General features: G+C 46.3%; 9 pseudogenes; all 9 read left to right on the forward strand.

Annotated features, from left to right (window-relative positions):
• Positions 1–11,904: 11,904 nt before the first annotated feature.
• On the forward strand, positions 11,905–12,023 carry LOC143936947 (5S ribosomal RNA; annotated as a pseudogene).
• A 100-nt stretch (positions 12,024–12,123) lies between these two features.
• On the forward strand, positions 12,124–12,242 carry LOC143937411 (5S ribosomal RNA; annotated as a pseudogene).
• A 321-nt stretch (positions 12,243–12,563) lies between these two features.
• Positions 12,564–12,682, forward strand: LOC143936571 (5S ribosomal RNA; annotated as a pseudogene).
• A 101-nt stretch (positions 12,683–12,783) lies between these two features.
• On the forward strand, positions 12,784–12,902 carry LOC143937287 (5S ribosomal RNA; annotated as a pseudogene).
• A 2,337-nt stretch (positions 12,903–15,239) lies between these two features.
• On the forward strand, positions 15,240–15,358 carry LOC143936902 (5S ribosomal RNA; annotated as a pseudogene).
• Positions 15,359–18,377: 3,019 nt separating this feature from the next.
• On the forward strand, positions 18,378–18,496 carry LOC143937231 (5S ribosomal RNA; annotated as a pseudogene).
• A 544-nt stretch (positions 18,497–19,040) lies between these two features.
• On the forward strand, positions 19,041–19,159 carry LOC143937222 (5S ribosomal RNA; annotated as a pseudogene).
• Positions 19,160–19,254: 95 nt separating this feature from the next.
• LOC143937238 (5S ribosomal RNA) lies at positions 19,255–19,374 on the forward strand (annotated as a pseudogene).
• A 98-nt stretch (positions 19,375–19,472) lies between these two features.
• LOC143937133 (5S ribosomal RNA) lies at positions 19,473–19,591 on the forward strand (annotated as a pseudogene).
• The last annotated feature ends 8,032 nt before the right edge of the window (positions 19,592–27,623 follow it).

The following is a 27,623-nucleotide window of genomic DNA, read 5'->3' on the forward strand; positions in this document are numbered from 1 at the left end:
CCACACTCAACAGTACAGGAAGGGTATACTAAAACAGCACAATTATGCTATAGCGCTTACCAGATGTACACTGGGTTTAAAGCACTGTCCTACTTGGGTTGGTGGGTAGACAGGTCGGAGAGGGAGCCCCCGAATCCTAGTCCCCCCAGTCCCGGCAGTGGTAAATGTCACGTCTGATACCGGTATGCAAATAAAAGACAATCAGTAACATCATAGAACCAAAAAACAATAGTATAACCAAAACAGAGGTAGAGCATATAACTGTCAGCACTGAGGGGTCTCCTCGGCTCGCCCTAAATGTAGGCATGCACGAGGGAGCCCATCACAACAGAAAAGGCATCACAGAATGGGAACCACCCCCCGTCCCATACCCCTAAAGTACATGCAGTCCCCGAACAAATGCATTTCTCCCTTTGGCAGATTGTCCTCTCCTTACCCCCTCTCCCCCGTCCACACCCCGGGGGGGGGGGGAAAGGGGCAGGGAAGGGGGGAAAGGGGGAGTGGAAGGGGGGAAAGGGGGAGGGAAAGGAGGGAAGGGAAAGGAGGGAAGGGAAGGGTGGGAAGGGGGGGAAGGGAGGGGGGAAACAGGGGAGAGGGGACAAAAATGCGGAAATGTCAAGTCCTTTAGCGCACTCCCACCAGCAAACACCCGGACCCCATAAATTTCAACTCCTCCCCTCCATGGTCACCACATCAAGATGAAAGAGGAGCAGCCCTGGTCGGTGCATGGAAAATCCGTCAGGCAAGGGACTGGGGCCACCATCCCTCCATCCAAAGGGAGACTTCACCCGAGCAGCAGTCCTGGGGCCCGCCAATTAGTGTCTCTCCTGCATCGCCATCAGGGGCTGTGTAGAGCATCCAGAGGGAGGCTGGGACCGCCCAAACAGTAAGGGGTAAATCCTCCAGGGGGGTCCAGAGTCACCCTGGAGGGAAGCAGTGTCTCGTACCAATAGGCTCAATAAATAAGTCATCCAGGGTCCCCGAAAGCTGCAGAAGGCAATGTCGGCAAAGAGTAGGTGGGAGCCAGAGGGGGGGACGAGGGGCGCAACCAGGGGGAGGGGACACATATGCGGGAATGTCAAGCCCTTCCAGTACAGCGCACTAGGTATCACTCAGACCCCCCAAAGTGCAACTCCCCCATCTAAGCCTATCTGTATACATTAGCCTGTCTTTTGTACACATTAGTCGGTCCTCTGTATACACTAGTCTGTCTGTATACACTAGTGTATACAGATAGGCTAGATTATACAGAAGAACGTCCTGGGTATGCAGAGATGGAGGCTAGGGTATACAGAGAGAGAGGCTAGAGTATGCATACTTGCTAGTGTATACAGACGGACTAGTGTATACAGAAGACCGGCTTGTTTATATAGGGAGGCTAATGTGTGCAAAAGACAGGCTAGTGTATACAAATAGGCTAGATTATAGAGAAGAACATCTTGGGTATGCAGAGAGAGAGGCTGGGTTACACAGAGAGGCTGGTGTATGCAGACTTGCTAGTGTAAACAGACGGACTAGTGTATACAGAGAGGCTTGGGTATACAGAGAGCTAATGTATAAAGAGCAGCTAGTGTATACAAAAGACATCCAAGGGTATAGAGAGACTCGTGTATGCAGAAGACCGGCTAGTTTATACAGAGAGGCTAAAGTGTACAAAACACAGGCTAGTGTATATAGATAGGCTAGATTATACAGAAGAACGTCCTGGGTATGCAGAGATGGAGGCTAGGGTATACAGAGAGAGAGACTGTGTTACACAGAGAGGCTAGAGTATGCAGACTTGCTAGTGTATACTGACGGACTAGTGTATACAGAAGACCAGCTAGTTTATACAGAGAGGCTAAAGTGTACAAAACACAGGCTAGTTTATACAGATAGGCTAGATTATACAGAAGAACGTCCTGGGTATGCAGAGATGGAGGCTAGGGTATACAGAGAGAGAGGCTAGAGTATGCATACTTGCTAGTGTATACAGGCGGACTAGTGTATACAGAAGACAGGTTAGTTTATACAGAGAGGCAAATGTGTACAAAAGACAGGCTAGTGTATACAGAAGAACGTCCTGGGTATGCAGAGATGGAGGCTAGGGTATACAGAGAGAGAGGCTAGAGTATGCATACTTGCTAGTGTATACAGGCGGACTAGTGTATACAGAAGACAGGTTAGTTTATACAGAGAGGCAAATGTGTACAAAAGACAGGCTAGTGTATACAGAAGAACGTCCTGGGTATGCAGAGATGGAGGCTAGGGTATACAGAGAGAGAGGCTAGAGTATGCATACTTGCTAGTGTATACAGATGGACTAGTATATACAGAAGACCGGTTAGTTTATACAGAGAGGCAAATGTGTACAAAAGACAGGCTAGTGTATACAGATAGGCTAGATTATACAGATAGGCTAGATTATACAGAAGAACGTCCTGGGTATACAGATGGACTAGTGTATACAGCTCACCAATAATCATGCTGTAATCATGCTGTAATCATGAAATATCAGCAACGACTAGGTTTCTATCGGATGAGAAAGTATAATAACTGGCAAAGTATGACATGGCAAAGAGACAAATTGCATTAGAGATGTGAGATGGACATGAAATGTCAATCCCCATTGGTTACTTACATGTAAACGCGGCTACATACAGCAAAGTGTGAGCTAAGCAGCTAAAGGGTATTTAAGAGTAAATTGACGTAGCTTGAAAATTCCAAGGTGTAAATCGTTCCATTAATTTTGTTACGCACGAAGACGGCTTACACTGACTGTTTTCCGTTTCCACTGGTTATAGGCATAATATATCAGTAACCATGAACATTAATAGTGATAGACAGCTTACATTAGGATGTGTGCATGATGTGAATGTAAAATAGTTGTAAAATAGTTGCATTATGTGTTATTAATGTAATCAAACTGTATTGCTATGCTTTGCTAGTGAAACCACTTCTCAATCAAGTAAACCATCCCACTGCCTTTCTCGCATTTTGCTGCTGTTAAAAAATGTGTTGCAAGTGTTATGTGTTACAAATGGTTATCAGTGTGACAGTTGATGTGGAGAAGAAGTAATACACAAAATAGAGTCAGAAAGAGAATCCTATTGCATAGAGGTAGCGAAAGATGGTTGCATTACTCTTAATGTGCAGTGTGTAAAAGGTTTTAAAAAGAGGGTGTTGTGTGACTTTTGCTTTAACGTAAAATTAGCTGTAGACATTATAACTTATTACAATGATTTAGAGATAGTAATCTCTATAAAATAATAATAATAAGTATAGCAAAACAAATTAGGAAAATATTGAGGCAGTATATATAGGTCGAGATATAGTGAATACACAAAAGGGGTCAAGGGATAGTTGCAAAGTCAAGGGATAGTTGCAAAGGTACATTATTTAAGAGTAAATTGACGTAGCTTGCAAATTCCAACGTGTAAATCGTTCCATTAATTTTGTTACGCACGAAGACGGCTTACACTGACTGTTTTCCGTTTCCACTGGAAAGAGAATCCTATTGCATAGAGGTAGCGAGAGATGGTTGCATTACTCTTAATGTGTAAAGGTTTTAAAAAGATGGTTTTGTGTGAATTTTGCTTTAACGTAAACTTAGCTGTAGACATTATAACTATGGTTAGGTTTACAATGATTTAGAGTTAGTAATCTCTATAATATAATAATAATAAGTATAACAAAACAAATTAGGAAAATATTGAGGCAGTATATATAGGTCGAGATATAGTGAATACACAAAAGGGATCAAGGGATAGTTGCAAAGTCAAGGGATAGTTGCAAAGGTACATTATTTAAGAGTAAATTGACGTAGCTTGCAAATTCCAACGTGTAAATCATTCCATTAATTTTGTTTGGCTTACACTGCTTTTCTCACATTTTGCTGCGGTAAAAAGAAATGTTTTGTCACTGTGTTTTAACTGTGACAGCTAAGGTGGAGAAAAAGAAGTAATACAGAAAATAGAGTCAAACAGTGGAAACGTTTATTTGTCATGACAGCTGATACTGGTTGAGCAATAAAACTGTTTTATTAAGATGTAAGACTAGTTTTATTCTCTACATATAGGCTTTTCAGAGAGTTGTATAATATAGGCGACCAATAGGACATTTAAATGGCTTAATATTGTAGGGAGGAAGTATCGCTGTTCAAAGGTAAGAGATTGAAAGCTTAGCTTGAAAATGGCCGAGAAATAGTTGCGTTAGTCTAAATTAAAGTATATGCCGGTACCAATGAGAAAGCTTATATTAGACTAGTTGATCTTTGCATTACACAATCCTATTATTATTATTATTATTATTATTAAGATCATAGTGCAGAGAGATACTCAGTTAATGTCAGAGATACTCGGTTAATGTCAGAAAAGCAATAAAACTGTTTACATCGTTAGCGAGCGATAGTTACATTACTCTTAGTATGTGCAGCATGTCTGGTAGCAAATGGATGGTTTTGTGAACATTTTGCATTACCGTACAATTAGCGGTAGAACTCATCGAAGTGAATAGATGTAACCGGATTTTGAGATAGTTCTCTCTATTTCTAATAAGGAATAAAGAAAAATAAGTCAGGATGGTGTGTCAGGACTGTCACATACTCAATGTGACAGTTGATGTGGAGAATTACAAATATGCAAAATAGAGCAAAAGAGTACATGGTTTATTTATATGTATGATAGTTTTATTGCATGCTTGATGTGGATGATTAAAATCGTGTAGTGAGTATAATCTATATTTAGCATAAGAATGAAAAGGCATAACATGGCAATGAGACAAACTCCATTAGAGATGTGAGCTAGATGAAATGATGAAATGTCTCTGTATAGCCCAGATTGTCTTCTGTTATCACTTAGCCTACCCTCTAAATTCACTAGCCTCTCTATATACACCAGCATGTTTACACTAGCCGGTCTTCTGCATACAATAGCCTGTCTTCGATATACACTAGCCTATGTTCTGAATACACTAGCCCGTCTTCTGTCTTCTGTATGCCCTAGCCTGTCTTCTGTATACATTAGTCTCTCTGTATAAACTAGCATCTCTGTATACCCCAAACTGTCTTCTGTAAAAACTTGTCTCTCTTTATAGCCTGTCTAGCCTTTCTTCTGTACACACTAGCTTCTCTGTATACACTAACCAGGCTTCTATATACAATAGCTTCACTCTATGCACTAGCCTCTCTGTATAATCTAGCCTCTCTATATACCCTAGATAGTGTTCTGCATACACTAGCCTCTCCGTAGAAGCCAGCCTTTATTCTGTATTCACTAGCCTTTCTTCTGTATGCTGTAGTCTTTATTTCAGTTAATGTCAGAGATACTCGGGTAATGTCAGAAAAGCAATAAAACTGTTTACATCGTTAGCGAGCGATAGTTACATTACTCTTAGTATGTGCAGCATGTCTGGTAGCAAATGGATGATTTTGTGAACATTTTGCATTACCGTAAAATTAGCGGTAGAACTCATCGAAGTGAATAGATTTAAGCGGATTTTGAGATAGTTCTCTCTATTTCTAATAAGAAATAAAGAAAAATAAGTCAGGATGGTGTGTCACTCAATGTGACAGTTGATGTGGAGAATTACAAATATGCAAAATAGAGCAAAAGAGTACATGGTTTATTTTGATGTATGATCGTTTTATTGCATGCTTAAAATCGTGTAGTTATCTATATTTAGCATAAGAATGAAAAGGCATAACACGGCAATGAGACAAACTCCATTAGAGATGTGAGCTAGATGAAATGATGAAATGTCTCTGTATAGCCCAGATTGTCTTCTGTTATCACTTAGCCTACCCTCTAAATTCACTAGCCTCTCTTTATACACCAGCATGTTTACACTAGCCGGTCTTCTACATACAATAGCCTGTCTTCGATATACACTAGCCTATGTTCTGAATACACTAGCCCGTCTTCTGTATGCCCTAGCCTGTCTTCTGTTTACATTAGTCTCTCTGTATAAACTAGCATCTCTGTATACCCCAAACTGTCTTCTGTAAAAACTTGTCTCTCTTTATAGCCTGTATAGCCTTTCTTCTGTACACATTAGCTTCTCTGTATACACTAACCAGGCTTCTACATACAATAGCTTCACTCTATGCACTAGCCTCTCTGTATAATCTAGCCTCTCTATATACCCTAGATAGTGTTCTGCATACACTAGCCTCTCCGTAGAAGCCAGCCTTTATTCTGTATTCACTAGCCTTTCTTCTGTATGCTGTAGTCTTCTATATATACTAGCTTCTCTGTACACCCTTGCATCTCTGTAATACACTAAACCCTCTGTATACCACAGCCTGTCTTCTGTATACACTAGACTATAAAAACTAGCTAGAATACACCAGCCTGTCTTCTGTACCCACTAGAATCTCTGTATTCACTACCCAGTCTTCTGTATACACTGTCTAGCTTCTCTTTAAACTAGCCTCTCTGTGTACCCCAGCCTCATTGTTTACTCTAGCATCTCTGTATACTCAAGTCTATCTGCATACATGAGTCTGTATTCTGTATTCACTGGCCTTTCTTCTGTCTTCTATATATACTAGCTTCTCTGTACACCCTTGCATCTCTGTAAACACTGTCTGAACTAGCCAGTATTATGTATACACTCACCGACTGTATACACTAGACTCTCTGAATACACTAAACCCTCAGTATACCACAGCCTGTCTTCTGTATACACTAGACTGTAAAAACTAGCTAGAATACACCAGCCTGTCTTTTGTACCCACTAGACTCTCTGTATACACTATACAGTCTTCTGTATAGAATGTCAGCTTTGATGTATACCCAAGCCTGTCTTCTGTATACTCAAGCCTATCTACATACATGAGTCTGTATTCTGTATTCACTAGCCTTTCTTCTGTATGCTGTAGTCTTCTATATATACCAGCTTCTCTGTACACCCTAGCACTGTAACAGTGCTAGGTTCCTGTATTACAGAAACAGAAAACCAGCAATAAGGTGTATACTGTGCAGGAGGCACACAACACCCACTCTAACTTCTGCACTGCAGATGCATGTATTGCAGAAATTGAACACCAGTAATAAAGGGTAGCTTCAGGTGTGTACTGTGCAGGAGGCACATAACACCCACTGTAACAGTGCTAGGTTCCCAAGCAGTAAAGACACTGTCCCTGCCTATCGTCCTCTTTCCCTGACCACCGCAACACACTATACAATGCCGCCGCGCTGGTGGCCTTATATAGTGTGGGGTGTGTACTAAACCCCCCTGAGCTATAATTGGCCAGGATTCCTGTGGTGAATTGTGGCTCTCCTCACAGAGGATGTCACATCTGTTCTTATTATATAGAACCTATTATGCTCCTCGTAAACTTTTTCAGTTTGGCCGAACAGCCGGACGCATGTTGCCCCGGTGCGGGAACATGGGGGGAGACATGATGCACATGTTTTGGAGATGCCCGAAGTTGATCCGCTACTGGACAGAGGTGACAGGAACCATTGATCGGGTGTTTGGAACCTCCACCAGGATGGAGGCGAAGTATTGTCTCCTGGGATTAGTTGAAGGAGTTGGATACCCGGGAAGTAGCCAGATGGCAGTTCTGAGATGCCTATTTCAGGCAAGGAAACTGATTGCCCAACCCTGCTTAGCCTCCAATGTTGGCAATGACTTGGTTTTTTTCACTTATTTCACAAGATGACCATGTTGGCGTTTGTCAAGATGGTTGAGAGTGCCCGAAGAGATCGCCTATGGCCCCATTACCTTGAAAGTGCCTGATCTTGTCTGATCTCGGAGGCTAAGCATTGTCGGGCCTGATTAGTGACTGGATGGGAGACCAACTGGGAATACCAGGTGCCGTAGGATTCTTTTTATGTTGTTGGCGTTGACATGGTTTTTTTTTTTCCGCTTGTTTCCCAAGGTGATTATCTTGGCATTTGTCAAGAGGGCCGAGAGAGCCCAAAGAAATCTCCTACGGCCACATCCCCCTGAAAGCGCCCGATCTCATCTGATCTCAGAGGCTAAGCAGGGTCTGGCCTGGATAGTACCTAATTAAAGGTGCCGTAGGAATCTTTTTATATTGTTGGCTTTGACCTGTTTTTCTTTCGCTTGTTTCCCAAGGTGACCATTTTAGCATCAGTCAAGAGTTTTGAGTATGTCCCAAAGCGTACGCCTGAGGTCACATCACCCTGAAAGCGCCCGATCTCAGAGGCTAAGCAGGGTCTGGGTCAGATGGGAGACTGCCAGGGTCTATGTTGTTGGCGTTGACCTTTTTTTTTTCACTTGTTTCCCAAGATAACCATCTTGGTATTCGTCAAGAGGGTTGAGAGTGTCTAAATAGAACACCTATGGCCACATCACCCTGAAAGCGCACAATCTCATCTGATCTCAGAGGCCTAGCAGTGTACAGCCTGGTTAATACCTGTATGGGAGACCATCTGTGAATACCAGGTGCCGTAGGCTTCTTTTTATGTTGTTGGCGTTTACCTGTTTATTTTCGCTTATTTCCCAAGGTGACCATCACCCTGAAAGCGCCCAATCTCATCTGATCTCAGAGGCTAAACAGTGTCGGGCCTGGTTAGTACCTGGATGGGAGACCGCCCGGAAATACCAGGTGCCATAGGCTTCTTTTTATGTTGTTGGCTTTGAACTGTTTTTTTCGCTTGTTTCTCAAGGCGACCATCTTGGCGTTTGTCAAGAGGGTTGGGCGTGTCTTGAAGAGAACGCTTACGGCCACATCACCCTGAAAGCACCCGATCTCATCTGATTTCAGAGGCTTAGCAGCGTCAGGCCTGGTTAGTACCTGGATGGGAGACTGCCTGGGAAGACCAGGTGACATAGAAGGATCTGGCCTGGTTAGTGTCTTGATTGGGAGATCGCCTGGGAATACCGGATGCCGTAGGATTCTTTTTATGTTGTTGGCTTTGACCTGTTTTTTTTCCCTTGTTTCCCAAGGTGACCATCTTGGCATTTGTCAAGAGGGTTGAGAGTGCACAAAGAAATTGCCTACGGCCAAATCACCCTGAAAGCGCCCAATCTCGTTTGGTCTCAGAGGCTAAGCAGGGTTGGGCCTGGTTTGTACCTGGATGGGAGACCGCCTGGGTTTTCCAAATGCCGCAGGCTTCTTTTTATGTTGTTGGCGTTGACTTGTTTTTTTTGTTTGTTTCCCAAGGTGACCATCTTGGCGTTTGTCAAGAGGGTTGAGCGTGCATTTGATCTCAGAGGCTAAGCAGGGTTGGGACCTGGTTAGTACCTGGATGGGAGACCGCCTGGGATTTCTCGATGCCATAGGCTTTAGTTTTAAGTTGTTGGCATTGACTTATTTTTTTTATTTTTATTATTCTTTTATTAAGTAGAACAACATAAATATAACAGTCAACCATAAAGCATGACCCAGGGTCACAATTACATGGTAACAAAAAATAGGCAGCCAAATAACTCTGGGTTCTCAGAGGGGAGTCCTACAGTTTCATGCAGAAAAGAGAGAAACCCCACCTCCGACATGTAGTACAGTATAACTAGTGCAGCTCCGTTCGGACAAATGTAATCATGGAGAACAACTGGGACCACAGCGAGCCAGCTTATCATGACCTACGTGAACCGAGTAAAATATGAGCCGGTCATGTCCAAAACCCTGGGGTTCTTCTGGGTCCCGAAGGCTAGTAAGGAGACAAGGCCTATGCCTTGGGAGGACGGGGGAAGAAGAGAGTGCAAAGATGGAGAGAGAGGAGGTGGGGGGATGGCGGCGGGGAAAAAAATAAAAATAAAGACAAAAAGGGAATGCCACCCAGGGCAGACATGCCCTATGTAGGTAAACATTAGATGTTCAGTCGTTTTCTGGGACAGAGGCACTGCTCACCTCCCGAATGTAGTCTCGAGAACCAGTAAAATACCTCCAGGGCCTCCATGTAACACTAAATGCCTCTTCAGTGTTGTGAAGGGTGGCGGTCAATTCTTCCATCCGGAGAATATGATTGACTTTGGAATACCACAGCACCTTGGATGGGGGCTGAGGCTGCCTCCACAGTGCGGGAATGCAGGCCCGGGCGGCATTCAGGAGTTGAATCGTGAGGGTTTTTTTGTATTTTCGAACAGGCTGTTCGGTCAAGTGTAGAAGGCACGCTGCTGGGAACCCAAAAGTTCCTCAAGGCCGGGCATGCCCAGAAAAGGTGTCCCATGGTCCCCGTATTTGAATTTCACCTCCAACAAACATCCGGGATCGATATATCCATTTTATTCAAAAGGTATGGGACTCTATACCAGCGTGAGACTATCTTGTATCCTGATTCTTGATATTGGTTTGCGATGGAAGCTTTATGTATTAAGGTCAGGATCTTCCCTATCTGTTGTGGGGTAAATGTGATGCCTAAGTCCCTCTCCCATTTGTGGATAAATGGTGGGGGTCGACTCCTCCTCCTGACTACTCAATAGGTTGTACAGGAGGGAGAGGGTGTGTCGCACAGGTTCCCTTTTGTGACAGATGGATTCATAGGGTGTCAGGTCTGTAGGAGTGTAGGGGGCCCTTTGTATGGCCAGAAGAAAGTGACGAAGTTGATAAGCACTAAACAAGTCAAACGGAGGGTAAGAAAGCTCGGCGACAGTTTGCGTGGTCGGGAGCCCTCCCGAGGGCCACACCTCTCCCAGACGCTGTTTCCCCACCACTGTCAACTGTCGCAGTTTCTTGTTGGTAAATCCCGGTGGGAAGTCTGGATTACCTATAACCGTAGTCATTGGTGATGGCAGGGGAGCAATGTGTGTGCAGCGGAACAACCTCCGCACAACAGCCAACGTAGCTCCCACTACGGGGTGACCTCTGAGGTCTTTTGGTAGGGAGGACAGGAGCCACGGGGAGGTCAATAGGGGAATGGATCCATCCTCAATCTCCATCTCCACCCACTGCTTGTGTAGGCCATTACAATGCCAATCAACGACTCTCGCTAGCAGAGTCACTCTGTAGTATTGTCTCAGATCTGGGAGACCCAGACCCCCCTTGTCCTTAGGTCTGGCAAGCAATTGCAAACGGGCTCTGGGCGGTTTGCGCGCCCAAATAAAGTCCCGGAGCAGCACCTGCAGTTGTCTGAAAAAAATTGGGGGTAACCGGATCGGTAATGTCTGGAACATGTATAAGATCCGCGGAAGGGCCGTCATTTTAAATGCATTACAGCGCCCGAACCAGGTCAGTGTTAAAGAATGCCAGTTTCACAAATCAGATTTCAGTCTATCCAGGAGAGGGACAAAATTAAGTGGGTACAATTGCGCTAAATCCGCTGCGATGTCAACGCCCAGGTAACGTATAGATTTTTCAGCCCAGTAGAATGGAAAAGCGGAGCGGAGCCTCTTGGCCTCACCATCCAGGACCGATATATTCAATACAGCTGACTTGGCACAATTGATTTTATAGTTTGATAGGCTGCCGTATCGCTGTAGAGACGCAAGTATATTGGGAAGCAAAATGTGTGGATTGGAGACGGAAAAAATTAGATTGTCAGCGTACGCCGCAATTTTGTGGTGTGCCAAGGGTTTGGATATGCCAGTAATATTCGGGTCATTCCGAACGTGACACATAAGTGGTTCCAGTGTCAGAATAAAAATTAGGGGAGACAGAGGGCACCCCTGCCTCGTCCCATTAGTGATGGGGAAAGAGTCCGAGCACCACTCGTTCACCCGTACCGCTGCCGACGGCGTGGAGTAAAGCGACATTACCCAGCTCATCATGTTGGGGCCAAGACCTATATGTTCCAGGGTGGCCTGCATAAAGTGCCAGGCCACCCTGTCAAAGGCCTTTTCTGCATCCATTGACAACATAAGCAAGGGCCTTCCCTGTACATGCGCCGCATGGATTAAATTGAGGACTCGGGTCGTATTGTCTCTAGCTTCCGACTTATTTTTATTTTTTTTGCTTGTTTCCCAAGGTGACCATCTTGGCGTTTGTCAAGAGGGTTGAAAGTGCCTGAAGAGATTGCCTATGGGCACATCACCCTGAAAGCACCCGATCTCGTTTGATGTTGGAGGCTAAGAAGAGTCGGGCCTTGTTAGTACCTGGATGGGAGACCGCCTGGGAATACCAGGTGTCGTAGACTTCTTTTTATGTTGTTGGCGTTGACCTGTTTTTTTTTCGCTTGTTTCCCAAAGTGACCATCTTGGTGTTTGTCAAGAGGGTTGAGAGTGCCTGAAGAGATTGCCTATGGCCACATCACTTTGAAAGCACCCAATCTCGTCTGATCTTGGAGGCTAAGAAGAGTCGGGCCTGGTTAGTACCTGGATGGGAGACCACCAGGGAAAACCAGTTATTGTAGGCTTCTTTTTATGTTGTTGGCGTTGATTCGTTTTTTTTTTTTTGCTTGTTTCCCAAGGTGACCATCTTGGCATTTGTCAAGAGGGTTGAGAGTGCCCAAAGAGATCGCTTACAGCAGCATCACCCTGAAAGAGCCCTATCTCTTCTCTTCTCTGAGGCTAAGAAGGGTTGGGCCTAGTTAGTACCTGGATGGGAGATGGCGTTGGAATACCAGGTGCCGTATTCTTCTTTTTATGTTGTTGACATTGACCTGTTTTTTTTCGCTTGTATCTCAAGGTGACTATCTTGGCATTTGTCAAGAGGGTTGAGAATGCCCAAAGAGATTGCCTATGGGCACATAACCCTAAAAGCACCCGATCTCCTCTGATCTCAGAAGCTAAACAGGGTTGGGCCTTGCTAGTACCGGGATTGGAGACCACCTGGGAATACTAGGTGCTGTAGGCTTCTTTTTATGTTGTTGGCCTTGACCTGTTTTTTTTTTCACTTGTTTCCCAAGGTGACCATCTTGGCGTTTGTCAAGAGGGTTGAGAGTGCCCGAAGAGATCACCTACGGCCCCATCACCCTGAAAGCACCCAATCTCGTCTGATCTCGGATGCTAAACAGTGTCGTGCCTGGTTAGTACCTGGATGGGAGACCGCCTGGGAATACCAGGTGCCATAGGCTTCTTCTTTTTTTTTTTTTTTATTTAGTAGTATGCGACATACAATGCAAAGGCAACTTCACAGAATGTGTTATACAAATAGTTACAAACAAACGATCATATTGCATGGATATCAGAGCCAATGGTAAGAAGTCCGAGGAGAATAGCACGTGTACAGCTTTGCGGTCATATCAAGATGAGATTAAAGCTCCATCTCGTTGGGATCCTCTACCACTTAAAATATTATTGATACTAGCCCTGCTACCCTCGAAGAGTTTAGATATCCATAGATAGGGAAAGAGTATTGTGTAGTAGTCAAATGGGGTCGGAACATACCATTTTCTTTTCCCTTTTTTGAGTTAAGAAGGGAAATAGTAGAACTGAAAGGAGGGAGAAGGGGAAAGAGAAGATTGGGGAAGGAAATGGCAGAAAAGGAAAAGAAGGGGTAAGGGGGTGTCGTGGGTAGAGTGGATAGGGTGGGGTCCCCTCTCAGGGAGCAAGAGACGCCCTCGGCTCACCAGCTCATCAGCTGTCCAACGTTTGGAACAGCGATCTCCAACGATCATCATGAGCTTACTATGTCTCGCGGAGGTATTCTTCCAAAAAGCGAAACTGGGTCCAGTAGAACCATCTGTTCCCATGCTCCTCCGTTTTATCCCTCATTGTGGCAGTCGGGTCTTCCATTCGTTCAATATCATTTACCCTTGCGAACCACTGGGTCACCATTGGAGCAGATTGCTCTTTCCACTGACTTGGGATGCAGGCCCTAGCTGCATTGAGGAGAGGTTTAAGTAAGGACTTATGATAACGCTTTCTCGCCATAGGAGTTAGATTGAGAAGAACTGCTGCGGGATCATTGGCTAAGGAAATGTCTGTGAACTTGTGGATGAGTCTCAGGACAGGCTGCCAGAATGTTTGTAATTTAGGGCATTCCCAGAAAATGTGGAGAATGGTGCCAGCCTGTTGCCCACAGCGACAGCAGCGGTCAGATTGACCGGGGAATATTTTGGCCAACACCACTGGTGTACGATACCAGCGTGTGATCAGCTTATATGAGATCTCCTGATATTTACTGCAGAGTGACGACTTATGGGCGAAAAAGAGTATTCTGTCCTTCTGTGGTTTGGAGAATGTAGTTTGTAAGTCCCTTTTCCATTTAGCTAGGAAGGGTGGATCCGTTGAGGATTGTGCGTCTGTCAGGATTTGGTAGGACCTAGAGAGGGAACCACAAATTGGGCCATCATCCAGGCAAAGTTCCTCGAAGGGGTGGAATTGTCTAGAGAAGAACGAATGGTTAGGTAGTGATCCGAGGAAATGGATTAGCTGTCTAGCTCTCCAGCTATCCAATGCAACAGGTACTTGCTCTAGCAGTATGGTCCCCATGGGAATCAAGCCCGTGGGTCCAAGAAATAGGGCTGCTCTCAGAAGCCCTTTCGGGGCTTGCCTGGTAAAGGCCTGTTCAGACAGGCCCGGAGGGAATCTAGGATGTCCAATAATTGGGGTCATAGGAGAAGGGAAGTTAGTCAGGTGGGAAAGGTGAAAAAAACTATCCATCTCGGCGAGCGAGGGGCCAATTAACGGGTGAGTAGTCACACAGGGCTCCAATGGCCTCCCTGCCCAAGGCAGACCAGCCAGTGGAACCCGCGCCATCTCCTGCTCTAGCTTGACCCATAGCTTCAGTTCCCCATGCCGGTGTCTTATCACATATGGTCCCCCATGGGATAGTGTCCGCTGTGTACTGCGCATGCGCAGTACACAGCAACACAGATTCCGAAAATTGCTGAGCATGAACGGCGCCTGCGCACTGAGTCCAGGTTCTATCCCCACTATCCAAGTGGACATAGAGTAAGAATAGAAAAGAGCCGAGCGCAGCGAGGCCGAGCCCAAAGCGTGGCGAGCAAAGCTCGCCTGCGAGGGGCCCTCTAATATTCACAACCCTATGTCCACTTGGATGGTGGGGCTACCACCTCCACTCACCGCGCAGGTGCCGTTCAGCTTCGGAGATTTTCCGAAGCTTCGTCTGCTCCGTACTGCGCATGTACTGCGCATGTCAAGAGGGTTGGGCGTGTCTTGAAGAGAACGCTTACGGCCACATCAACCTGAAAGCATCCAATCTCGTCTGATTTCAGAGGCTAAGCAGCGTCAGGCCTGGTTAGTACCTGGATGGGAGACTGCCTGGGAAGACCAGGTTCCATAGAAGGATCTGGTCTGGTTAGTGTCTGGATTGGGAGATCGCCTGGGAATACTGGATGCCGTAGGCTTCTTTTTATGTTGTTGGCTTTGACCTGTTTTTTTTAGCTTGTTTCCCAAGGTGACCATCTTGGCCTTTGTCAAGAGGCTTCAGAGTGCCCAAAGAGAGTGCCTACGGCCAAATCACCCTGAAAGAGCCCAATCTCATCTGATCTCAGAGGCTAAGCAGCGATGGGCCTGGTTAGTACGTGGATGGGAGACAGCTTGGGAATACCAGGTGCCATAGGCTTCTCATTATGTTGTCGGCGTTGACCTGTTTTATTTTCCCTTGTTTCCCAAGGTGACCATCTTGGCATGTGTCAAGAGGGTTGAGAGTGCACAAAGAAATTGCCTACGAGCACAACACCCTGAAAGCGCCCAATCTCGTTTGGTCTCAGAGGCTAAGCAGGGTTGGGCCTGGTTTGTACTTGAATGGGAGACGGCCTTGGAATACCAGGTGCCGTATTCTTCTTTTTATGTAGTTGGCGTTGACCTGTTTTTTTTCACTTGTTTCCCAGGGTGACTGTCTTGGCATTTTTCAAGAGGGATGAGAGTGCCCAAAGAGATTGCCTATGGGCACATCACCCTGAAAGCGCCCAATCTCCGCTGATCTCAGAGGATAGAAAGGGTCGCGCCTTGTTAATACCTGGATGGGAGACCGCCTGGAAATACTAGGTGCGGTAGGCTTCTTTTTATGTTGTTGGCGTTGACTTGTTTATTTTGTTTGTTTCCCAAGGTGACCATCTTGGCGTTTGTCAAGAGGGTTGAGCGTGCCTGAAAAAATCTACTATGGCTGCATCACCCTGAAAGAGCCAAATCTCATTTGATCTCAGAGGCTAAGCAGGGTTGGGACCTGGTTAGTACCTGGATGGGAGACCGCCTGGGATTTCTCAATGCCATAGGCTTTTTTTTTAAGTTGTTGGCATTGACTTATTTTTTTTTTTGTTTTATTCTTTTATTAAGTATAAGTAGAACAACATAAATATAACAGTCAACCATACAGCATGACCCAGGGTCACAATTACATGGTAACAAAAAATAGGCAGCCAAATAACTCTGGGTTCTCAGAGGGGAGTCCTAGAGTTTCATGCAGAAAAGAGAGAAACCCCACCTCCGACATGTAGTACAGTATAACTAATGCAGCTCCGTTCAGACAAATGTAATCATGGAGAACAACTGGGACCACAGCGAGCCAGCTTATCATGACCTATGTGAACCAGAGTAAAATATGAGCCGGTCGTGTCCAGAACCCTGGGGTTCTTCTGGGTCCCAAAGGCTGGTAAGGAGACAAGGCATAGTGAAAAGGGAGGACGGGGGAAGAAGAGAGTGCAAAGACAGAGAGGGGGGGGGGGATGGCGGCGGGGAAAAAAAGAAAAATAAAGACAAAAAGGGAGGGGGGAATGCCACCCAGGGCAGACTTGGCCTACGTAGGTAAACGTTAGATGTTCAGTCGTTTTCTGGGACAGGGGCGCTGCTCACCTCCCGAATGTAGTCTCAAGTATCAGTAAAATACCTCCAGGGCCTCCATGTAACACTAAATGCCTCTTCAGTGTTGTGAAGGGTGGCAGTCAATTCTTCCATCCGGAGAATATGATTGACTTTGGAATACCACAGCACCTTGGATGGGGGCTGAGGCTGCCTCCACAGTGTGGGAATGCAGGCCCGGGCGGCGTTCAGGAGTTGCATCGTGAGGGTTTTTTTGTATTTTCGAACAGGCTGTTCGGTCAAGTGTAGAAGGCACGCTGCTGGGTTGTCTGCGATATCTACATTTCTGAGAGTTTTTATCGTCCCGGTCAACTCCACCCAAAAGTTCCTCAAGGCCGGGCATGCCCAGAAAATGTGTCCCGTGGTCCCCGTATCTGAATTGCACCTCCAACAAACATCCGGAATCGATCTATTCATTTTATTCAGAAGGTATGGGACTCTATACCAGCGTGAGACTATCTTGTATCCTGATTCTTGATATTGGTTTGCGATGGAAGCTTTATGTACTAATGTCAGGATCTTCCCTATCTGTTGTGGGGTAAATGTGATGCCAAAGTCCCTCTCCCATTTGTGGATAAATGGTGGGGTCAACTCCTCCTCCTGACTAGGGAGGGTGTGTCGCACAGGGTCCTTTTTGTGACAGATGGATTCATAGGGCGTCAGGTCTCTAGGAGTGTAGGGGGCCCTTTGTATGGCCAGAAGAAAGTGACGAAGTTGATAAGCACTAAACAAGTCAAGCGGAGGGTCAGAAAGCTCGGCGACAGTTTGCGTGGTCGGGAGCCCTCCTCTCCCAGATGCTGTTTCCCCACCACTGTCAACTGTCGCAGTTTCTTGTTGGTAAATCCCGGTGGGAAGTCTGGATTACCTATAACCGGAGTCATTGGTGACGGCAGGGGAGCAATGTGTGTGCAGCGGAACAACCTCCGCACAACAGCCAACGTAGCTCCCACTACGGGGTGATCTCTGAGGTATTTTGGTAGGGAGGACAGGAGCCACGGGGAGGTCAATAGGGGAATGGATCCATCCTCAATCTCCATCTCCACCCACTGCTTGTGTGGGCCATTACAATGCCAATCAACGACTCTCGCTAGCAGAGTCGCTCTGTTGTATTGTCTCAGATCTGGGAGACCCAGACCCCCCTTGTCCTTTGGTCTGGCAAGCAATTGCAAACGGGCTCTGGGCGGTTTGCGCGCCCAAATAAAGTCCCGGAGCAGCACCTGCAGTTGTCTGAAAAAAATTGGGGGTAACCGGATCGGTAATGTCTGGAACAAGTATAAGATCCGCGGGAGGGCCGTCATTTTGAATGCATTACAGCGCCCGAACCAGGTCAGTGTTAAAGCATGCCAGTTTCCCAAATCAGATTTCAGTCTATTCAGGAGAGGGAGAAAATTAAGCGGGTACAATTGCGCCAAATCCGCTGCGATGTCAACGCCCAGGTAACGTATAGATTTTTCAGCTCAGTAGAATGGAAAAGGGGAGCGTAGCCTCTTGGCCTCACCATCCGGGACCGATATATTCAATACAGCCGACGGTGCAATTTATTTTATAGTTTGATAGGCTGCCGTATCGCCGGAGAGCCGCGAGTATATTGGGAAGCGAAATGTGTGGATTGGAGACGAAAAAAATTAGATCGTCAGCGTACGCCGCAATTTTGTGGTGTGCCGAGGGTTTGGATATGCCAGTAATATTCGGGTCATTCCGAACGTGACACATAAGTGGTTCCAGTGTCAGAATAAAAATTAGGGGAGACAGAAGGCACTCCTGCCTCGTCCCATTAGTGATGGGGAAAGAGTCCAAGCGCTCTGAAAGCACCCAATCTCGTCTGATCTTGGAAGCTAAGAAGAGTCAGGCCTGGTTAGTACCTGGATGGGCGACCACCTGGGAATACCAGTTATTGTAGGCTTCTTTTTATGTTGTTGGCGTTGATTCGTTTTTTTTTTTCGCTTGTTTCCCAAGGTGACCATCTTGGCATTTGTCAAGAGGGTTGAGAGTGCCCAAAGAGTTCACTTACAGCAGCATCACCCTGAAAGAGCCCTATCTCTTCTCATCTCTGAGGCTAAGAAGGGTTGGGCCTAGTTAGTCCCTTGATGGGAGATGGCTTTGGAATACCAGGTGCCGTAGTCTTCTTTTTATGTTGTTGACATTGACCTGGTTTTTTTTCCGCTTGTTTCCCAAGGTGACTATCTTGGCATTTGTCAAGAGGGTTGAGAGTGCCCAAAGAGATTGCCTATGGGCACATGAGCCTGAAAGCGCCCAATCTCCTCTGATCTCAGAGGCTAAACAGGGTCGGGCCTTGCTAGTACCTGGATTGGAGACCACCTGGGAATACTAGGTGCTGAAGGCTTCTTTTTATGTTGTTGGCGTTGACTTGTTGTTTTTTTTTTGTTTGTTTACCAAGGTGACCATCTTGGTGTTTGTCAAGAGGGTTGAGAGTGCCTGAAGAGCTCGCCTATGGCCACATAACCCTGAAAGCACCAGATCTCGTCTGATCTCAGAGACTAAACAGGGTCGGGCCTTGTTAATACCTGGATGGGAGACCACCTGGGAATTCTAGCTGCTGTAGACTTCTTCTCATGTTGTTGGCGTTGACTTGATTTTTTTGTTTGTTTCCCAAGGTGACCATATTGGCGTTAGTCAAGGTTGAGAGTGCCTGAAGAAATCTCCTACGGCCACACCACCCTGAAAGAGCACAATCTCATCTGATCTCAGAGGCTAAGCGGGGTTGGGACCAGTTTAGTACCTGGATGGGAGACCGCTTGGGATTTCCAGATGCCGTAGGCTTCTTTTTATGTTGTTGCCATTGACCTATTTTTTTCCGCTTGTTTCCAAGGTGACCATCTTGGTGTTTGTCAAGAGAGTTGAGAGTGCCTGAAGATATTGGCTATGGCCACATCACCCTGAATCTGTTCCATCTCGTCTGATCTTGGAGGCTAAGCAGGGTCGGGCCTGGTTAATGCCTGGATGGGAGACCGCCTGGGAATACCAGGTGTCGTAGGCTTCTTTTTTTTTTCAAATATAATTTTTTCTCCAAATAGGGGAAGACGGTCCATGCAACAGAGAAATACAGAGCAAAAAGCAGCTGAACAATACTTGATACAGGTATATTCGCAACTGTGAGTCTGCCTTCCATCAATCACAATGATTCGAGGCACGGATAAAGTACTGTACCAAGATCCAGGGTCACACAAACCCCAGGTCCCTCCGGCATAATCCATCCAGAGGGGGGTGTGGGGCCGTCATTCCCAATTTTCCACTTTTTCCAAAAGAGAGAGGGGGTGGAGGGGGTGAGAGATAGGGGAGGAAGGCAGAAAAGAGAAGGGTTGAAAGATCAGGAAAGGAGAAGAGGGGACGAGACACGATGGCAGCCACTGTCCAAGGGGCCAGTCAAGGAAAGCTCAGAGCACTAAGGCAATAGCAGGCGACATCCTTCCAGTGAGAATATAAAGGTATTCCAGATGTCTCAGGTTTGTTTAAAAAATTCTTGTTTACCTTGTGATGTGAGGATCAAGTCCTCCATTTTTTTTAATGTCCTCTATTTTCCTAAGCCAGTGAGTAATGAAAGGGGGGGGAACATTTTTTCCAATAGAGAGGGATGCAGGATTTCGCGGCATTTATCACATGCCGTAAAATAGATTTTTTTGTACTTCTTAATGGGAATCTGTGAATGGTGCAAGAGAAAGAATGCAGCCTCTTCCTGGATGGAGAAGTCTGTGAATTTTTGTGTTATGCATCGGATCTCTGTCCAGAAGTCCACCAAGCTGGGGCAGGACCAAAAAATGTGCAGCAACGTGCCCTCTTCTTCTCCACACCTCCAGCATATGTTCGAGGAAGAGGGGAAACATTTCTGCAGCTTTGATGGTGTCAAATACCACCTGGTGAGAAGTTTAAAATTCGTCTCCTGTATCTTCGTGCACAGCGACATTTTAAGAGCCAAAGTGATAATGCGTTGTCTCTGTGCTGGGGAAAATTAGCAATTAAGGTCCTTTTCCCAGTTGGACAGACAGGTTAAGTGTGGATAATCTGTTTGAGAGAGAATGTGGGCCAAAGGGCCTTCGCTCCTGCATAGAGTCTCAAACTCCGTCTGAGGGCGGGCGAACGTTTGAGGATTGGGGATGGAATGGAGAAAATGATGTCGTTGCGCCGCTCTCCAAAAAGGCAGTTGGAAAAGCCCTGTCGGATCTGTTAGGGTTGAGAAAGAAGGCCATTTTCCATCAATGACGAATTTAGACGCATTGTCTAGGTTGGAATTTCTAAGTGGGTCCCCAGTTCAAAGGTTGGATGGCCACGTATAGGGAATAGGGGGGAAGTCAAAGACGTGAGTGTGTTTTGGGTAACGATCAGGTGACTGACTTTCAACTAAGCCCCTATAGTGGGATGTGACATAAATTCTGTGGGTAAATACTTATAGCACCACATGGCGCTTCTTAGCGGAATTCGGGAGTGAGCTTAGAAAGTTTGTTTCGATTCCAGTCCAATACATGCCCCAGATGGGAGGCCAGGTAGTAGCGTCGCAAGTCAGGGAGAACCAACCCTCCCTGTTGTTTAGACAATGTCAGCTGTGACCGCTTAAGTCTGGGATTTTTGTGTGTGGGCCCAGTTAAATTGAGTGAGCAAGGATTGAGCTTGCTTAAAAAACGGGACTGGAATCTGGATCGGGAGAGCTTGGAAAAGATGGTAAATTTAGGGGGTATGTTCATTTTAATGAGATTGCATCTCCTGAACCAGGAATGGAGGCCAGAATGCCACCTGTGAAGAAAACTGTGGATCTAAGTGACAAGGGGTGGGGGGAAGTTCAACATAAACGTACACGCGATGTCCGGTGGAATGTAAGTACCTAAGTACTTAAGGGCTGTATGGGTCCATTTAAATCGAAAATTGGACTGCAAGTCTATTAACGTTTGCGGGGGGACTGTAACCCCCATGGCCTTTGATTTCAAGAAGTATCCCGTATATCTGGAATTCCCGAAGGAGATTTGGCAAGGAAACTCTGGGATTCGTCAGCGAGAACAGCATGTCATCCGCGTAGGCAGATATCTTGCACTCAATAGTACCCATTTGGAGTCCCGTTATGTCTGAGTTTTGTCGAATTGTGGAGAGAAAGGGTTCCAATGACAGTGCGAATAATAGGGGCGACAGGGGGCAACCTTGTCTGGTCCTATTCCCGATGTCAAGGGGAGATGAGAGAACCCCATTCGCTTTGACTTGAGCTGAAGGGCGTGAGTATATCATACTTATCCATGCCAGCATCCGTTCACTCAGACCTATATGGCGAAGGACCGAGAACATCAATGTCCATTTGACCCGATCAAAAGCCTTCTCGGCATCAGTACTCATGAAAAGACAAGGGGTCCCAGATGACTTTGCTTTATGGATCAGGGTAAGCACCTTAATGGTGTTGTCCCTATCTTCCCTGGTGGGAATAAAACCTAACTGGTCAATATGTATAAGGGACTGCAAGTGATGTGCCAATCACGTTGCGAGGATTTTAGAGAATAGTTTTAGGACCAAATTTAGGAGGGAAATGGGTCTTTAGCTCCCACATAGGCCCGGGTCTTTGCCCTCCTTAGGTATCAACGAGATGTGGGCTCTAAGGGTATCCTCAGGAAAATCCCCATTCGAGCTCAGAGTATTAAATAAATTCACCAAGCGCGGGCCGAGAATAGGGAGGAAGGTCTTAAAGTATTGTGCGGTATATCCGTCAGGGCCCGGAGCCTTACCCACCTTCGGAGGTCCCACGGCCGTCTGGACTTCTTCCAGTGTGATCGGGTCCTCCAAGTACACCCATGATTCCCATGAGAGGGTTAGTAGACCAGAACCGGTTACATATCTGTCTATATTGTCCTGTCCAGACCCTGAATCGGGCAGGTTGTAGAGATCAGAGTAACATTTTTCAAAGACTTTGGCTATTTGGGTTGGGGTAGAGGCCCTCTGGCCATTCTCATCTATCAACTGTGGTATGTAAGAGCCAGATTTCAACTCCTTTACCGACCTGGCTAAGATTTTTCTGCATTTGTCCCCTGACTCCTACGTCAGTTTACGACAAAACTGGAGTGCCGCTTTCGCTTTATAATGGAGTAGGTCAGCAATATGGGTACGGAGTGTCCCCAATTCAATCTCTAAGGTCCGTGAGGGGGCATGTTTATGTTTCGCTTCCACAGAGGCAAGTTCACGAAACAGATTAGCAAGCTGTTCCTTCCATGTTCGTTTGATGCGCGCCCCGTGCCTGATAAGTACCCTGCGGAGTTCTGACTTGTGAGCCTCCCAAATTATCCCCGGGTCACAGTCCTGCTTTTAGTTTTCTTGGAAATAAAGGTCCAATTCCCTGGTCACATCTGCTAAAACTTCCGGTATCTGGAGGAGGCTCTCATTAAGGTGCCAGAATAGAGACCTAGGTGAGGGGTTCCTAGAGAGGGTGTAGGTAATAGACATGTGCATTCGTTTTCGTCCGAATGCATTTTCGTCCGAATTTCAGCTATTTTCGTTTTCGTTTTGACAAACGATAACGAAAGCACAAAATCCGAAAAACGAAAGATCCGACATAAATAAATGCTTTATTTTCGTTTTCGTTGTTACAACAGTTCGATATAGAATAGGAGATTCGACATGACTCTGACAACGTGTCTATAGAACCTATGGTCGAATGTGCCTAACCTTACCTCTATTAGTCCAAGATTATATAGAGAAAATATTCGACAGAGAAAAGATTTGACGGAGAGAAAAGATTCTGCAAGTTACTGTCCTAAAAAGTGTTTGGGGACCCGGGTCCTGCCCCAGGGGACATGTATCAGTGCAAAAAAAAGTTTTAAAAACGGCCGTTTTTTCGGGAGCAGTGATTTTAATAATGATTAAAGTGAAACAATAAAAGTGTAATATTCCTTTAAATTTCGTAGGGGGGGGGGTTGTCTATAGTATGCCTGTGAAGGGGCTCATGTTTCTGGGGCTTAGAACTGTCGCTGCACAAAGTGTCATTTATGCAGGAAAAAAAGTCCTTTAAAATCACTCGCAGCTATTATGAATTGTCGGCTCCCGTAATACAGAGAACACTCATTGAAAGTCATTGATAAAAAAATAAATAAATAAATAAAAAAAAAGCGTGGGGGTCCCCCAAATTCAATTACCAGGCCCTTCAGGTCTGGTATGGATATTAAGGGGAACCCTGCCTCAAATTTAAGAAAAAATTTGACGTGGGGTTCCCCCTAAATATCCATAACCAGACCCTTCAGGTCTGGTATGGATATTAAGGGGAACCCCGCGTCAAATTAAAAAAAAAATTGACGTGGGGTTCCCCCTAAAAATCCATACCAGACCCTTTATCCGAGCACGCAACCTGGCAGGCCGCAGGAAAAGAGGGGGGGACGAGAGAGCGGCCCCCCCTCCCTCCTGAACCGTACCAGGCCACATGCCCTCAACATTGGGAGGATGCTTTGGGGGTCTGTGACCCCTCAAAGCACCTTGTCCCCATGTTGATGAGGACAAGGGCCTCATCTCCACAACCCTGGCCGGTGGTTGTGGAGGTCTGCGGGCGGGGGGCTTATCAGAATCTGGAAGCCCCCTTTAACAAGGGGACCCCCAGATCCCGGCCCCCCCCCTGTTTGAAATGGTAAGGGGGTACAAAAGTACCCCTACCATTTCACAAAGAAAGTGTAAAAAAATGGTTAAATAAAACAAACACACTTTTGAAAAATTCCTTTATTAAAAATAAAAAAAAGATTCCAGCGGCGGTAATCCACTCTTGCTATCCAGCGACGGACGGTCATCTCTCCAGGGATGTCTCATCTCTCCAGCGCAGCGAATCCTCCGTCCTTCTTCTGTCTCCGCAGAGGAGACAATGCAAGGATTCCGGCTGCCTGACGTTTCTTATATACGGAGGGCGGGGCCACCCGTCACCTGACCCCGCCCCCCTCTGACGCAAGGGGAAACCCGGGGTTCCCTGTGACGTATGGGTGACCCCGCACCCCTCTGATGTAACACAGGCAGGTTTCCGTTACATCAGAGGGGGGCGGGGTCACCCATACGTCACGGGGAACCCCGGGTTTCCTCTTGCGTCAGAGGGGGGCGGGGTCAGGTGACGGGTGGCCCCGCCCACCGTATATAAGAAACGTCAGGGAGCCGGAATCCTTGCATTGTCTCCTCTGCGGAGACAGAAGAACGAAGGATTCGCTGCGCTGGATGAGATGAGACATCGCTGGAGATGATCGTCCGTCGCTGGATAGGAAGAGTGGATTACCGCCGCTGGAATCTTTTTTTTATTTTTTTATTTTTAATAAAAGAATTTTTCAAAAGTGTGTTTGTTTCATTTAACCATTTTTTACACTTTCTTTGTGAAATGGTAGGGGTACTTTTGTACCCCCTTACCATTTCAAACAGGGGGGGGGCCGGGATCTGGGGGTCCCCTTGTTAAAGGGGGCTTCCAGATTCTGATAAGCCCCCCGCCCGCAGACCTCCACAACCACCGGCCAGGGTTGTGGAGATGAGGCCCTTGTCCTCATCAACATGGGGACATGGTGCTTTGAGGGGTCACAGACCCCCAAAGCATCCTCCCAATGTTGAGGGCATGTGGCCTGGTACGGTTCAGGAGGGAGGGGGGGGCGCTCTCTCGTCCCCCCCTCTTTTCCTGCGGCCTGCCAGGTTGCGTGCTCGGATAAAGGGTCTGGTATGGATTTTTAGGGGGAACCCCACGTCAATTTTTTTTTAAATTTGACGCGGGGTTCCCCTTAATATCCATACCAGACCTGAAGGGTCTGGTTATGGATATTTAGGGGGAACCCCACGTCAAATTTTTTCTTAAATTTGAGGCAGGGTTCCCCTTAATATCCATACCAGACCTGAAGGGCCTGGTAATTGAATTTGGGGGACCCCCACGCTTTTTTTATTTATTTATTTATTTATTTTTTTATCAATGACTTTCAATGAGTGTTCTCTGTATTACGGGAGCCGACAATTCATAATAGCTGCGAGTGATTTTAAAGGACTTTTTTTTCCTGCATAAATGACACTTTGTGCAGGGACAATTCTAAGCACGGGAAACATGCGCCCCTTCACAGGCATACTATAGACAACCCCCCCCCTACGAAATTTAAAGGAATATTACACTTTTATTGTTTCACTTTAATCATTATTAAAATCACTGCTCCCGAAAAAACGGCCGTTTTTAAAACTTTTTTTTGCATTGATACATGTCCCCTGGGGCAGGACCCGGGTCCCCAAACACTTTTTAGGACAGTAACTTGCAAATTAGCCTTTAAAATTAGCACTTTAGATTTTGAACGTTGGAGTCCCATAGACTTTAATAGGGTTCTAAAGTATGCTATATACTAGCTCCGTCGAATCTTCTTTATACATTCGACAGACACCATAAGCCTTCAAAGACAGATTCGACCGTAATTCATGTGGATTTTCGGACGAATGCAATTTTTGAACGAAAAACGAAATAAATAAAAACGAATTTCAGGAGTAACTAAATAAATTAAGTTTTCGGACGAAAACGAAATTCCGAAACGAAATATTTTACTCTGCACATGTCTAGTAGGTAAGGGCTACAGGAGCGTGGTCGGACCAAGTAATATGGCCGATGGAGGAAGAGCTCACCAAGTGCAGTTGGTCATGTGGAATCAAGAAGAAGTCTATCCTCAAGTATGATTTGTGAGGGGAAGAGTAAAAAGAGTAGTCCCTTTCCCCAGAGTGTTGCAGACGCCAGACATCAACTAATTGGTCATTCAGTAAACACTTAGTAATCCGCTTTCTAGAGGAAATGAGGAGCGAGGAGCAAGAGGCAGAAGTGTCATCCGATGGCGAAAGGGGACATTAAAGTCCCCACCTAATATCAACTGGCCCTCCCGAAAGTCACATAATCTGTGCAGGGTAGTTCTGAGGAACGTGTCTTGGTGATCATTGGGAGCGTACACAGTGGCAAATGTAAAAAGGCGCTCTCCAATGTGGCCCCTAAGAAAAAGATATCGGCCCCCAGGGTCCACCAGAGAATCCTGGAGAACCCAGGGGAGCCTGCTAGAGATCAGAATGGAGACTCCATTGGTCTTAGAGGAGGGGTTAGTAGAGTGGTAGACCTTAGGGAAGGATCTCGACCATAGAAAGGGGAGGCTAGTATTTTTAAAATGTGTTTCTTGTATAAAGGCCACATCAGTACAGGAAGTCTTCAGTCCTCACAGGAGGATCCACCGTTTTTCAGGGGAGTTCAGTCCTTTAACGTTTAGAGAGGTGACCTTGACTGAGTCTGCCATTGCTCCTCGGGGAGGGGGACGTCAGAGAAAAGCAAAGAAAGTTGAACCAAGGTAGGTTTTGGGTAGGTAATGCATGGCGGGAACTAAGGGGGAGAAAGGAAGGGCAAATGGAAGGAAAGGTAAAGGGAAAAAGAGGCCGGGCACCTCAACCCCAGGGGGAGAGGGAAATTAAGGGTTGTCCGCACTCAACAGTACAGGAAGGGTATACTAAAACAGCACAATTATGCTATAGCCCTTACCAGATGTACACTGGGTTTAAAGCGCTGTCCTACTTGGGTTGGTGGGTAGACAGGTCGGAGAGGGAGCCCCCGAATCCTAGTCCCCCCAGTCCCGGCAGTGGTAAATGTCACATCTGATACCGGTATGCAAATAAAAGACAATCAGTAACATCATAGAACCAAAAAACAATAGTATAACCAAAACAGAGGTAGAGCATATAACTGTCAGCACTGAGGGGTCTCCTCGGCTCGCCCTAAATGTAGGCATGCACGAGGGAGCCCGTCACAACAGAAAAGGCATCACAGAATGGGATCTACCACCCCCCGTCCCATACCCCTAAAGTACATGCAGTCCCCGAACAAATGCATTTCTCCCTTTGGCAGATTGTCCTCTCCTTACCCCCTCTCCCCCGTCCACGCCCCGGGGGGAAAAGGGGCAGGGAAGGGGGGAAAGGGGGAGTGGAAGGGGGGAAAGGGGGAGTGGAAGGGGGGAAAGGGGGCGGGAAATGAGGGAAGGGTGGGAAGGGGGGAGAAGGGAGGGGGGAAACAGGGGAGAGGGGACAAACATGCGGAA

Source organism: Lithobates pipiens, unplaced genomic scaffold (genome assembly GCF_037356315.1).
Source record: "Lithobates pipiens isolate NorthernLeopardFrog02 unplaced genomic scaffold, aLitPip1_a1.2 Scaffold_28, whole genome shotgun sequence".
Lineage (NCBI taxonomy): Eukaryota > Metazoa > Chordata > Amphibia > Anura > Ranidae > Lithobates > Lithobates pipiens.